The sequence below is a fragment of the Anastrepha obliqua genome, chromosome 5 (assembly GCF_027943255.1).
Source record: "Anastrepha obliqua isolate idAnaObli1 chromosome 5, idAnaObli1_1.0, whole genome shotgun sequence".
Taxonomy (NCBI): domain Eukaryota; kingdom Metazoa; phylum Arthropoda; class Insecta; order Diptera; family Tephritidae; genus Anastrepha; species Anastrepha obliqua.
Window position 1 is genome coordinate 128,648,072 of NC_072896.1, and position 13,041 is coordinate 128,661,112.

Genomic DNA, 13,041 nt, shown 5'->3' on the forward strand with positions numbered 1-13,041 from the left:
AATTTTAATCTATTGAATATTGAAATTTAAAGGGCGATTGATGTTGAACTAATTTTAGAGGAATATTCTATGTTATACGTAAGCAGTAGCATTGTTATCGTTGTGGTAATAACCAAATAGTTGGAATTTTTACCAACTTGAATTTTGTATAGCAAAACAACATTGAACTGATACAGTTTTAATAGAATTTTTAATCAACTGAATAATAAACCACGCTTAAGCTTCAGATTTTTAGATAGGCCACAGTCGAATTTCTATCATTGGGCGAACTCTGGAGTTCTTAAAATTCTTCTAGATACTAACATAAAAACCAATGTCGTCTTTTTGCTTAGACAGAAGACCTCCAATTTTCTCTGATTAACGTAAATGTCTAGACATAGATAATTTGATGGGAGCTATTATGGACCTATGTATGTATTTAGGTATATTTTTATTTGTATGCATGCGTGCGTGTCAAAGCCACATCATCTCTGTCTTTCGATCTCAAATGAGCAATGCCAAGTGTTTTTTCTCTACTGATGTGTTTAGTTATGTACATACGTATGTAAATACGGGGTTGTGTCATTGGCGAAATTTAGTATCATGACGTCGCATGGATGTAAACGCGTCAGAAGAGAGAACTTTTGCAATTTTCTTTATACAAAAAAAGAATTGTAGAGAGTCCCAAATGTAAGTCATATGCGCTTATGTTTTTTACTAATACATAGGCAAGTGTGTGTGTGATATTGTTAAAAAATCGTATTCCTCTGGTTATGAATTGATTTAATCAAACATTTGTTTTGCGGCATCCAGATACGTGAGCTGCAATACCATCAAACGACCATTACAACAGTATTGCAGCTAAAAAGTGTGTTAAACCAATTATTAATAATTAAATATGTATGTATGTATGTGCCTATGTACTAATCTGTAGACAGGCGATGTGTGCATAGGTTTCGATAAAATCCCCATATAGATTTTTTTTTCGTTCCTGTACTAATATTTTATTTAAGTTTTGCTTCAAGAACTAATTCGGACGAAAGAAAAAGACATCGTTAATTACGTCATGACGTCTAAAATTCTATAGTACAATTGGAAGCCAGCCAATGTTTCAAAACGAAAAATATGAAGACGAGGATGGAGACGCTAGTGTTTACCATCACATTTGGGGGTATTTTTAAAGTACTGCAAAGTCGCACAATGCAATATACTATACATACATATATGTATGCCTATGTGCATTAGGGTGTTGCACCAAAAAAGGTGCGGCTTTTTCATTGCAAGATTTAAGATTCCGTGAGCTGGACTGACTTGAGGGTCATAGAGAGAGCTAGGTAAATCTCGTGGCGAAACAACGGGTATCAGCAGCCGGGCTAGCCACTAATCGAGCAGTTCCATCTCACGGTAGGGGCCGTACATCGCCGAGGAGCACTTAGTCTGATGCTGGTCGCCCTAGTTACCGATCAGCCAGATCAAATTCCGGCAGCGAGCGCGGGCGCTAAATACAACTGTAAGGAGCTAAACACCCCTGAGGCACTTTGATTACATGGTTTTTTAAAGCGGTCTAGCGAAGGTAAAATGGTGCCAGCGCTATTTAGGGAACAAAACCTTTAAGGGGGGGGTAAGGGATAAAAATCGATTTTTTTTGTTGCATGTTATTGTAGTAAAACATTTCAAAAATACCGTGTTAAAATTTTAAGTCAATCCGAGCAAAACTTTTTAAGTTATAGAGCATAAAGCCGAGCCGCCTCAAACATCTGCCGAGACGCAGCAGTTGCGCACGTAGTCCGTTACAAACTTTAAACGCGGTTTTCTCGAACCTTTTTTTTTAAAGTGCGTAGTCATTGGCATTTGAAAACTACTCAACCGATCTTTTTGAAATTTTGCACACATATTTTACATATAAAAAACCTCCTCCCAACGTTTTTTTTTCGCCATTTTTTTTTATATTAAGGTGGTTTTCTTCTTCTTCTTCTTCTTAATTGGCGCTATAACCGCTTACGCGATTTTGGCCGAGTTTAACAAAGCGCGCCAGTCGTTTCTTTCTCGTGCTAACCGGCGCCAATTGGACACACCAAGTGAAGCCAAGTCCTTCTCCACCTGATCTTTCCAACGCAGAGGAGGCCTTCCTCTTCCTCTACTACCACCAGCTGGTACCGCATCGAATACTTTCAGTGCCGGAGCGTTTGTATCCATTCGGACGACATGACCCAGCCAACGTAGCCGCTGGATCTTTATTCGCTGTGCTATGTCTATGTCGTCGTAAAGCTCATACAGCTCATCGTTCCATCGCCTGCGATATTAAGGTGGTTTTACACCTACAAAATGGCGGCATTTTTTCGTCAAAAATCACTTTTTACTTCAAACGACTACCAAATGGCTGAAAATGAAAATAAATCGTCAAAATAAACGTTGGGGGGAAGTTTAACTCATACTTTAACTAAATTATTCGATTTTTTTGATTTCAGATGATTCTACGCTGAGATATGCTGACTACTGCAAAATGTATTTTTGAAAAGACGTATACGTAAATGTGCTCTCATTCACTCATTTTGCAATATTTTTACATGAAAATTTTATCAAATATTCTTGAAATGTTACTTTATAACATGCAACAACTTTTAATAAACTGACTTGAACCGTTTCGCTACAATAAATTCATGAAAAAAGTGTTTTTTTTAGCGTTTATCCCTTACCCCCCCCTTAAAGAAGCTTCTTTATTTGCAGGACAACGGCTTCAAGGTGCACAAGGGTCAACGAGCGAGAGCACGACCGCGACAGGGAGGACTGGAATGTTACTGCATACATGTAGATGCACTCGAATATGAGCGTATAAGCGGATGGAATACCCTGCACCAACCACACAGCCCAGGGATCGGCAGTTTTTTTCAGACCAGGTCTTTTAGGACCAGAACACTGAGGTGTGCCACCCTATCTTGCAGAGTGGAATGGACTACTAAAAGCACATAACGGCAGTTTTAAAGGCTTTTCACACAGCCTGGCGCATTTTAAATGGAGCTACTGATGACATTCGGCCCAAAGCGGGCCAAACTCGGCCTCACCGGGCATTTACGAGGACTCTTTAAAAAGAATATGATGGAAAAGTACATGGAGACAAGGCCAATAGCTCGAACAGCTATAACGTCAACCATCCCCGCTAGAAAGCAGTCTCTCCTCACATAGTAGACAAGTCACTGTTGTTCTTTATCATGTGAAAGACCTTACGGAACTAACGGAACTAGGCGTGGTATTTGAATCTGAAGTATTACTGATAATCGACAACTTCAACCAACTGTTAAGCATCCACTTAAGGTTCATATTTGGGGCTGCGAAGAAGGATTTGATCGTTTATTAGTGTTTACCGCAGATGCAGGTGCAGGTGCAGATTTGATTAATGAAATTTACCAAAAAAACACCTTTAAAGTCAGCTGCAAAGATGTTTGGAAGAACTAGCCAACCTTGGGTTTTACTAGAAGACAACGATCCGAAGCATCGAAGCGGGAGGTGTATAGAGTGGAAACAGCAAAATGAGTTTGAAGTGTTGAATTGGCCTTCACAGTCCAACTCTGTTGAATAGGCAATTGTTAAGCAAAACAAATATAGACGCTTAAAACTTTTCAAGCAAATTCAAAGTATACAAAGAGGTGCAGCCATTATAGCTAATGGTAGCAACGATAGATTTTATTGAATATATAGTTATCTGGCAACGCTGATTATTATCTTTTAAAAGCACTTAACATATGAGTATTCTTTTTCTTTCATTTTTCATGTACATCATGATAATTAGACCAATGACAACATACGTAAGTTGCGTAAGTTTCGAGAACAACCTTATCGACGGTACCGACATATCTGCTTTGATCATAATATCATCCAAGAATATTTAAAAGGTGTATTTCCAGATCACATTTACCGATTCATCTAAAGATTGTAACACTAAGGCCCTAAGATTTGAAAAGAGGTTCAAGATTGAACTGGACAATAAAGCAAACTGGAGTGCCCTTATTCCCAAAAGCAAACTGCAAGAGTGTACCCTGCACTGGTATACAAATTGCTCAGAAACTCCTGAAGGCAAAGGTGCTTTCGCCCTAGCATACCTGTCTGTGCCCATGGGTAAGTAGGTGGTGAAATGGTTGAAGTACCACTCAGGCACTCCGCATGTAGCACTAAAGCGCCGTTTTGATATCATTAGGAGACCTCCAACAGGAATATATCTATAGCCAACCAGAACTGTTGATGTAATGGAGACGATTGATGGAATTTAAGTTGGCGCACTGCCTCAGGCTGCCGAAGAAAAGAGCACTCAGTGATGTTAATCATCTACCTGCCAAACCCGGACATTTACAGAGAAAGTGCTCAACAGTCTCCTTCTCTGAAAGGCCCCCACAGCTTCTGCAATGGGGTTGTGCTGATGAGTGCAGAAAGAAAGCTCTGGAAGAAGCGAATCCCCATTCTGAGCCACAGTATTACACCTATTTTGTTTTTGCCCTGTAGGTAAACACAAATCTCTCTTCAATGAAATTTACAAAGTCTACTATCATAGAACAACAAATGGGGAAACTTAAATGTGAGTACAACGGATTTTGAGGGTGAAAAGCTGGAATCCTCTGCTCTCCAAATATTTCACGACCGGAAGCTTATACTTTTGCGAGTTATTTGTTAACCACTCAATATTACCTATGAAGATTAGGACTGATCCCAATTGTTTCACTTCCACGCTCACTTTATAAAATTTAAAACTGTTGGCATATCTTGACTTTAATTATTATTTATAAAAAACCTATTAAAATACAATAATAAAATGACTTTAATTTGCACGTCGCAAAGTAACAAAATTTGCTCGAAATTGATAGCGAACAAACGCATTGCCATACAGTAGCAAACACAATCACACGTATACGTGTTATGGAATTTCTTATAACAAATTGTATATCAAATGAAAGGTAATTTTATATTCGATGCATATTGGTTTATAAAAAAATAAAAAAAGCGCCTTCACTATACATATGTATATTAGAAGGTTGTTCACGATGAAATTTCGAAATACCGATTTAATAGAAAACCGCATAGACATATCTACATACATACACATATACATGTAAATCCTTTCTAGATATAAAGGCATATTAATTACCAATCATTTGCTCGCAAGCATTAGACTCCATTTGCGATTAAATATATGTACATACATACATACATATGTACATTATTACAAATAGTAATATTTTGCCTTTTTCCATTATTTGTGCCTAAAATTTTCATTTTCATGTTTGTGCTTGTTTTCTACTTCTGGCACAGCGTTCGTGCGCTGCCAAATTCGACGAATGCTTACTCCTTGACGTTTGTGTTTTTGACGTTTTTCAGATTGAAATCTCTTCCGGTCTTTCGCTTGAAAAGTAAATTATCTAGATGGATGCGATCGTGAAGCCTTGCCGTTAAACACTGAAAATATAAATTTTCGATAACAGCAAAATCTTCGGGAAAATCGTGCATAAATGTTTGTGTACACACACTCGTGTAATGGGTGTATGCATGTGGCAATACAAGTGTACCTTCAAATCAATTCGGGCATACCCTGTAGGAAAAAACTGGAGCAATTGTTTAATTTTCTAGTTTCCTATGCAGAATTAAAAAGTTGCTTTCATGGAAAAAAGGCGAACCAGAGTTTTGACGGGCAATAGATTGAGAGTGTATAACAGTTGGATACGCAGTTTAAAGCGTTTAAGGCTTAGGACAATTAATTGTTTGTATTCAAATCCAGATAAAACTGTAAAACTGGTAAAACCAGGTAAAACTGTATCTGTGCCCACTTATCTTTATTACTATCCCCTCTATCTCTACCTCTCTCTCTTTGTCATCTTTCTAATCAGCATTATCTCTACCTTTACCTTTATTTTTATCATCTTTGACTCTATCTTTACGTATGTTAATTTATATTTTTGTTTGACTTTATTTTTCCCTTTGTTTACAAATTATTCGTTGCCGTCTTAAAAACGACCGATTGAACGGGCGTATGAAAACGTGTGAAATGAGCGGGCACAATTCTGCTGACAAAAGCCCCGTGACGTAGCAGCCAAAGTTGCTCTCCTAATTTTGCTTCGGATAACCAAACCTCGGATAGCCATTTTTCAGTAAATAAGGTATTGTTTTGAAAAAATAGATTAGGGCTATTTGACAATCGTAATGTCAATGGCCGGGTCATATTGTTCGAATGGATACAAACACTCTAAAAGATATTGATGCGGCACCAGCTGGTGATAGAAGAGGAAGAGGAGGCCTCCTCTACAATAGAAAAATCAGATGGGGAAGTACTTGGCTTCCCTTGGTGTGTCCAACTGGTGCCGGTTAGCACAAGAAAGAAATTACTGGTGCGCTTCGTTAAACTCGGCCAAAATCGCGTAAGCGGTAATCGCACCAATCAAGAAGAGTTAATGGACATGGAGCCTCTATTTAGGCGTTAAAAATAAACGCTATATGTGGCGCGCATCTGAAAATAAGCTGACACACTGTGGCTTTCAAACTGTTGACGATTTTGCATGCTACTTCGACTCTGATATCACATTAAATGCAGCTAATTTCCTCTAATTTGTTGCGCAAGATGTGCATGAGTCTCATAGCGGTTTTTCTTTTCGAAAAAATTACTCTTCATTATGTGTCGATAATATGCAAATATTAACTGCCCTCGACCCAACAACACCTAGTAAGTAGTGTATGTAGCAACACATTTCTCTTGAAAATATGCAAAATGGCTTGATAGGACGATCAAAAGACAAGCGTTCTGCATCTCAATACGTCGCTTAAACTGTCATTATTCCATTGTTTTTCAAATCATTGTTTTTCAAGGTATGCGAAACGTTATTAAAAAATATTAACTACTTATACTTGGGGCTTGGAAGCTAAGCGGTTATAAACTAAGTCGCTTGATATTCGCTGAATCGTTGTTGCTTTCACATACAAATTTTTCGCTTGGCGAACAGTGAAACTCTCTAGCGAGACAAGAAGTGCCAATTGCAGAATTGTACCCGCGAATTTCGCACGTTTTTTACGCTCGCCCAATCAGCCGTTGTTTCCAAGGGTGATAGGTTAACAGGTTTGGCCATCCGAAGCAATATGTTGAGAGTAACTCGGCTGTCTCGTCACCGGGGACTCGGCAGCAGAATTGTGTTCGCTCGTTTCACACGTATTCACACGCTCATCCAATAAGTTTTTGTTCCGATGGCAACGAAGTAATATGAGCGATGGCTGTGAGAGTGAGCGTTGTTCGTCTGATTTTTGGGTATTTTGTACAAAAGTTCGTCAAAATATATTAGTTACACGAAATTTAATTCTTACAAAAAAATTAAAGCAAATCGTTCAATTTCACTATATTAAATATAGTAGGTTTAAATTTTTCTTGATCTTTTTTTTAGTTTTTTCCAAATGTTGCACATTATGAGGTGATATTGTTTAGTGAAAAGATAACACTATAATTGTTTAACTGACTTTAGTTTGCGAATAAATATTCATTTCAGTATTAATGTTGCTTAATAGAAACTATCAAAAACGTGGCAGTGCCAGGAAACAAGTCTATTGTGCAGAATTTAGTATTAGTTCCGAATTGTTGAAAAAAGAAAAGAATAATTGGCTTTTCCAGTGTCCCAATGCCAACTAAAATTCACCAGTTGCTTTTATGGAAAAGAAAAACGACGCGGACTAGTCAATCTGTAAACTCACGAGGAGCGTACTCGCTAGGTAAAAGTGCACTTTCCTGCAGAGTGCATGTGATGGTGTCTACCACGCGCCCAAAGAGTGCGCCAAACTGTCAGCTGTCTTTAGCGAAAAAAAAGCATTCTTATGTACCTTAACCCTAGAACACACACCCAGAAAATACCACGTAAACACACACCCGGGATACGTTTGTACCCGGGACCTTATTTTGCGGTTTTTTTAATGCTTATTCAACCGATTTCTATGATTTTTTTTTTAAATGTATATTTTAATATATAACAAGTATTTTGTCTTTTGTTTCATTCGAATATTCTTACTGGTTCCAGCGATATGGGCAAATAAAGTCAGGACATGCAACAGTGGATTTTTGTTTTTGTTGTTGTCCTGATAAATGCAAAACAAAATAATATAATTTTTAATAATATATATTACTTGTAGAGTAACAACGAATACACATTTTGGTTTTTATTTCATTGAAATATTCTACCTGGTTCAAAAGATATGTGCAAAAAGGTCGCGCAAGGTATGGGTACGTAGGTAGCAAATACACTGGTATAACTGGTTTTTGTATTTTATATGCAGCTGCAAGGGTTGTTTTCACACGAGGTTTTGTTATAAATGCTGCCTGTTGATATTTTCATTATTGTTTTGGTGCTCAAAAGTGTAAGAAGTGAAAATATAAGTGAAAATAAATATAACTGAAACTATAAATAACTGGATACGAAATGACTTCAAGAAGAAACGAATATTTATCAAGTGCAGCATATAGAAGGTAAAAAATGTAAAATAAGCAACAATGTAAACATATACTAATTTTTTTTATTATGCCGGCTAACTGAGGAACAGCGAGAATCATATATACAATCTTTATTTGATGAAATTTGTGACGATGACGCTCCCTGTGACTTTGACTCAGAAGGTGAAGAAGAAATTCAATTCAATGACATTGAAATTGCTGATGACAATGCTGAAGTTTCGCAAAGTGCCGCAGAAGTATTACCTGATTATGCGGACTATGAGGATGATGAAGAAGACGATGAAGAAGAAGAAGTAGAAGAAAATAATGAATTACCTGCTAGTGGCGAACAATTTGTTGCACGTGATGGTACTGAGTGGATGAAAGAACCAAATGTAAGTCGTCAGGTACTCAGACAAAATATTATAAGAGAACGTTCTGGACCAGCTAGATGCACTGAAATATTGTCAATAGAGCAAACATTCAAATGTTTCATGAACGTTGAAATGGCTGATATAATTATGCGCCACACAAATAAGTTAGCAAAAGAAACTTATAATGCTTACAACAATGCGCATCCAAACACAACTCCTAAGTCATGGACGCCTGTGTCAATAACAGAGCTGTATGCATTTTTTGGCATACTTATTATGACTGGTGCGAACCATAGCAATGGAGAACATGTTCGAGATTTATGGAGCGTCAAAAACTATCCTTTATATCGCGCCACAATGGAAGTCAACCGTTTCTGTTCGATATTGCGGTTCCTAAGATTCGACGATAAAAACACTCGTGCAACACGCTTACTAACTGATAAAGCAGTACCGATCAGTGAGTTGTGGACGATGATGAACAATAATCTTGCTGCACATTACAAGCCCAGCTCATGCTTGACGATTGATGAACAATTATTTCCTTACCGTGGACGCACACGGTTTACGCAGTACATACCGTCAAAACCTGCTAAATATGGTGTCAAGGTTTGGTGGATTTGCGATGCCACAAATGCATATCCACTGCATGGACAAATATATACTGGCCAAGCAGAAACTGGTAGGGAAACGAACCAAGGCGAACGAGTGGTGAAGGATTTGTCTGCCAAATACCAAGGAAATGGCCGAAACATTACAATGGACAATTTTTTTACGACCTTGCCAGTTGCAGAACTGCTTCTCACCTGGAAACTCACGATCGTTGGAACTTTGCGCAAAAACAAATCATATATTCCTCAAAAATAATGTGACAATGTGCTCTTATGTTCCCAAAAAAAATAAAGCAGTAATTTTGCTTTCGACCATGCATAATGATGCTGAAATAGCTGACAGTGGGAAACCTGAAATAATTGAATATTATAATCGTACCAAAGGTGGTGTTGATCGAATGGACCAAATGTTTGCGGAATATCCAACACAAAGACAAACAAAACGATGGCCACTAGCGATGTTCTTCAACATGTTGGACATTACAGCTCTTGCAGCCTACATTGTCTACGATTTGAATAACCCTATGTTGCCTTGGAGAACAAACAACAAGCGTAAGCAGATCCTGCGCAGCTTGGCTGAAGCATTGTGTATGCCCATTATTGAAGCCAGAGCCATGAATCGTCAAGTGACGCGAAATTTTTCGACTAAAATTGCTATTGAAGCATATTTCAACCGACCGCTGGAATCAATGGTGTCAACAGCAGCATCAACATCTGCCGCAGCGCGCACGCCAAAACCTGTGGCCGGATCTTGCTATTTATGTTACGCACAAGAGGAAAAACGCCGTAGAAAAACCAGAAAGCTGTGCGCCAAATGTAAGAAGCCAATGTGTCTTGAACATTCGGTCCCATCAACAAATTGCTCTATTTGCCATGATTTTCCTTAGATATAAGATGCATTTTTATAATTTTTATAATAAAAGTCAATAATATAATGTGTGAAATGAATATTTTTAATTTTTCAAATAAAAAAATAATATAAAAAATGTTTTTTTTTTTTTGATTATTATGAGGATTTTTACTATTGGGGTACAAACGTATCCCGGGTGTGTGTTTACGTATATAATGTGTTTGGAAGGCTGTAGCTCCTGAACCAATGGTCCGATCTGGTTCAAATTTTGAATTTGAACTCAAAACTAAATAATCTTCCTAGATCCGAAGTTAGCGGTATAGCGGTTCAAAAGTTACAACACTTCAAAGTTGAAGTGGATACATTTGTACCCGGGTGTGTGTTCTAGGGTTAAAAAAATATATAAGCATATTCATTTCATATGAATTCCTTATCATTGACTCACTCAATATTTGTACATTTTCATTCAGAAAACATTCATATAGACGTATGTGAAATTATACACGCATATAAGCATATGTATGTGAGCAAAATGTAAACAAACCATTTGAACACCCACTGCAACTTTGCAGAGATATTTAAATACAATAATCGCAGCGACACAAACACAACAGACACAAAGAAAATGTATTTGCATATCTGTCGAGCTAACAGACCATTAGACGTAGCAAGGAATGTGCTTTCCGAAATTGTTTTGCTTTGATTAAATATTGAAGTCTCACGTGAAAGCTTACAGAAAAGCGCAGCTTACAAACAACCTGGAATCTGGGCATTTAACACAAAGAGAAAATCTACATACATACGGGTACATACATACATACATATGTAAATATAAATAGTGCTCAACGTTTTTCGTGTTTTCTCGACGATCCTGAAGCAAATGGTTCTAAATAGGTTTATGACTAATCTTCAATCTTTGAGTAAAAGTGCGATTGGGCTGCCAACATAGCTTCACTTCCTTTGATGTATGTATTTCTCAAAAATCTCTTTGCAAGATTAATCAGAAGTTAGTGCTCACATGGCTTCCACATTTGTGTTCATACATGCATATGTACTATTGGCACAATCGACGTTCACTCGGTGAAATATGGAAGATGCTTCGAAAGAAACTGTGGCAATTTAAAAATACTTTATAACTACTTCCTCTAACTACGCGTCTACACCTGGTTTTTTTGTGCATATGCGATTTGTCACAAGGATTGGTATACACACAAGGCTGATAGACTTACTAGGTTTGCTCTTTAACTATGGTGAAAAAGAAAATTGTGAGTGTAACTTTGGCTGCCACGTCACTTGGGGATACACCAGTCGAATTCTGCACGCTCATTTCACACATATTCACACACTCGTCCAATCAGTCGTTGTTCAGACTGCAGCGAAGTGTCATTGGTTGATTTTTTCGTATATCCCCAACACAATCTCAGTTTATTCTGTCAAATTCGCTGAGAGCCGAATAACACAAAATCTTTTCACATAGAAGAAAAGCTTATTCCTTCTGATTGGCCAAAAGTTCCCAAATTTCCCAACTAAATTCATAAAAATGCCATAAAACAAATTTATTAATTTATTCCGTATATTCGATCTTTCAAATATCCAAGCAAACTTCTTCGCATTTACAATATATTTCACAGGCATAGTCTTCACAGAAGTTGATAAATAATTTTATCACACAGACCATCAGCTTACCAGTTCCTCTAATGTTCTGAAACTAGGTGCTGCAAGATAAGGTTTCAGAAAATAGATAAAAAATTGAAACTTGGTAAATGCAACATGCGCTTTTTGAAAGAAAACAATATTCTTTAGACTTCAAAACGACTTTCGAAGGAAAAGAGTTATACTTTCAAATACCAACACAAGTTAGCCCTTGGTGTTGCATGGCATCAGCGCGACTAAAACATTCGAAGTAAAAATGTTTTTATGCATTCGGGATATTCCCAAATTTCGTCTACTTCACATAACGAAAACTAAACATACAATTTTCGCCACGATTCGTAGAAATATTGTTGGTTCTTACTTCCGAAGGAAGCCACATGCAGTCATAATTTAATTTGAAACTTTCGCTACTTCTCATGTTTACGATTTTCCTACCCGGCAGGTATTTATACGTTTTTAAATTGAACATAAACACATACACACATAGTATGGACATAGGTAAAAAAAATTAAATAAATGGCTTGAATTTGTGAAATTCCCCAGAAAACGATGAGCAATCAAATATGTCCCCAATATCCTAGGTGCGCGTGGAATGTGTTTACGGGCAAAGAAAATTATATACCTTAAATACTATGTGCTTGATTTTTCTGAAAATTTAATAAATATAAAAGAACCTGCACACAACCGACTCGCAATAAAAATTCTTTATGTTTGTCTATAGATATGTAGATATGCTTTGCTAGCACAGATATGCAAACTAAATATGAAATTATCTAAAAGCAAAAGACGACGAAGGATCCTTATTCAACTCTTGGAGTAACATTAATCCTGGACGGCGCCATACAATAAATAGTATAATCGTTTTTAATTTCGATTTTAATATTTCCTAATCCATTTTGAAATTGCTAGCCATATATGTATGTACATATATTAAATAATATAAAGGGTTTTCCAATAAGAGGTGTTATTTTGATATTCAAAGAAAAATGAAAATGGAATCGACCCTGGGCTGTTAACGTAGCCTTCTCTTTCACGTGGCCCCAAAGAAAAAATTCACCAGGTGTTAAATCAATAGATCTCGGTGGCAAATTGTGATCACCTCTTCGAGAGATAACAAGGTCCGGAAACTTTTCC

At 37.2% G+C, this 13,041-nt stretch overlaps 1 protein-coding gene across 12 annotated transcripts in view; it reads right to left on the reverse strand.

Annotated features, from left to right (window-relative positions):
- The window catches only part of LOC129246858 (embryonic polarity protein dorsal), an 82,669-nt gene that overhangs the window by 13,947 nt on the left and 55,681 nt on the right, over positions 1–13,041 (reverse strand). The window contains exon 1 of one of the 12 annotated variants that reach the window (XM_054885534.1): positions 5,312–5,412. The exons of the other annotated variants lie outside the window; for them this stretch is intronic. The gene's annotated coding sequence lies outside the window, so the exon portion shown is untranslated. Of the gene's footprint in view, positions 1–5,311; positions 5,413–13,041 lie in introns of those variants that run through there. 12 annotated transcript variants of the gene reach the window in all.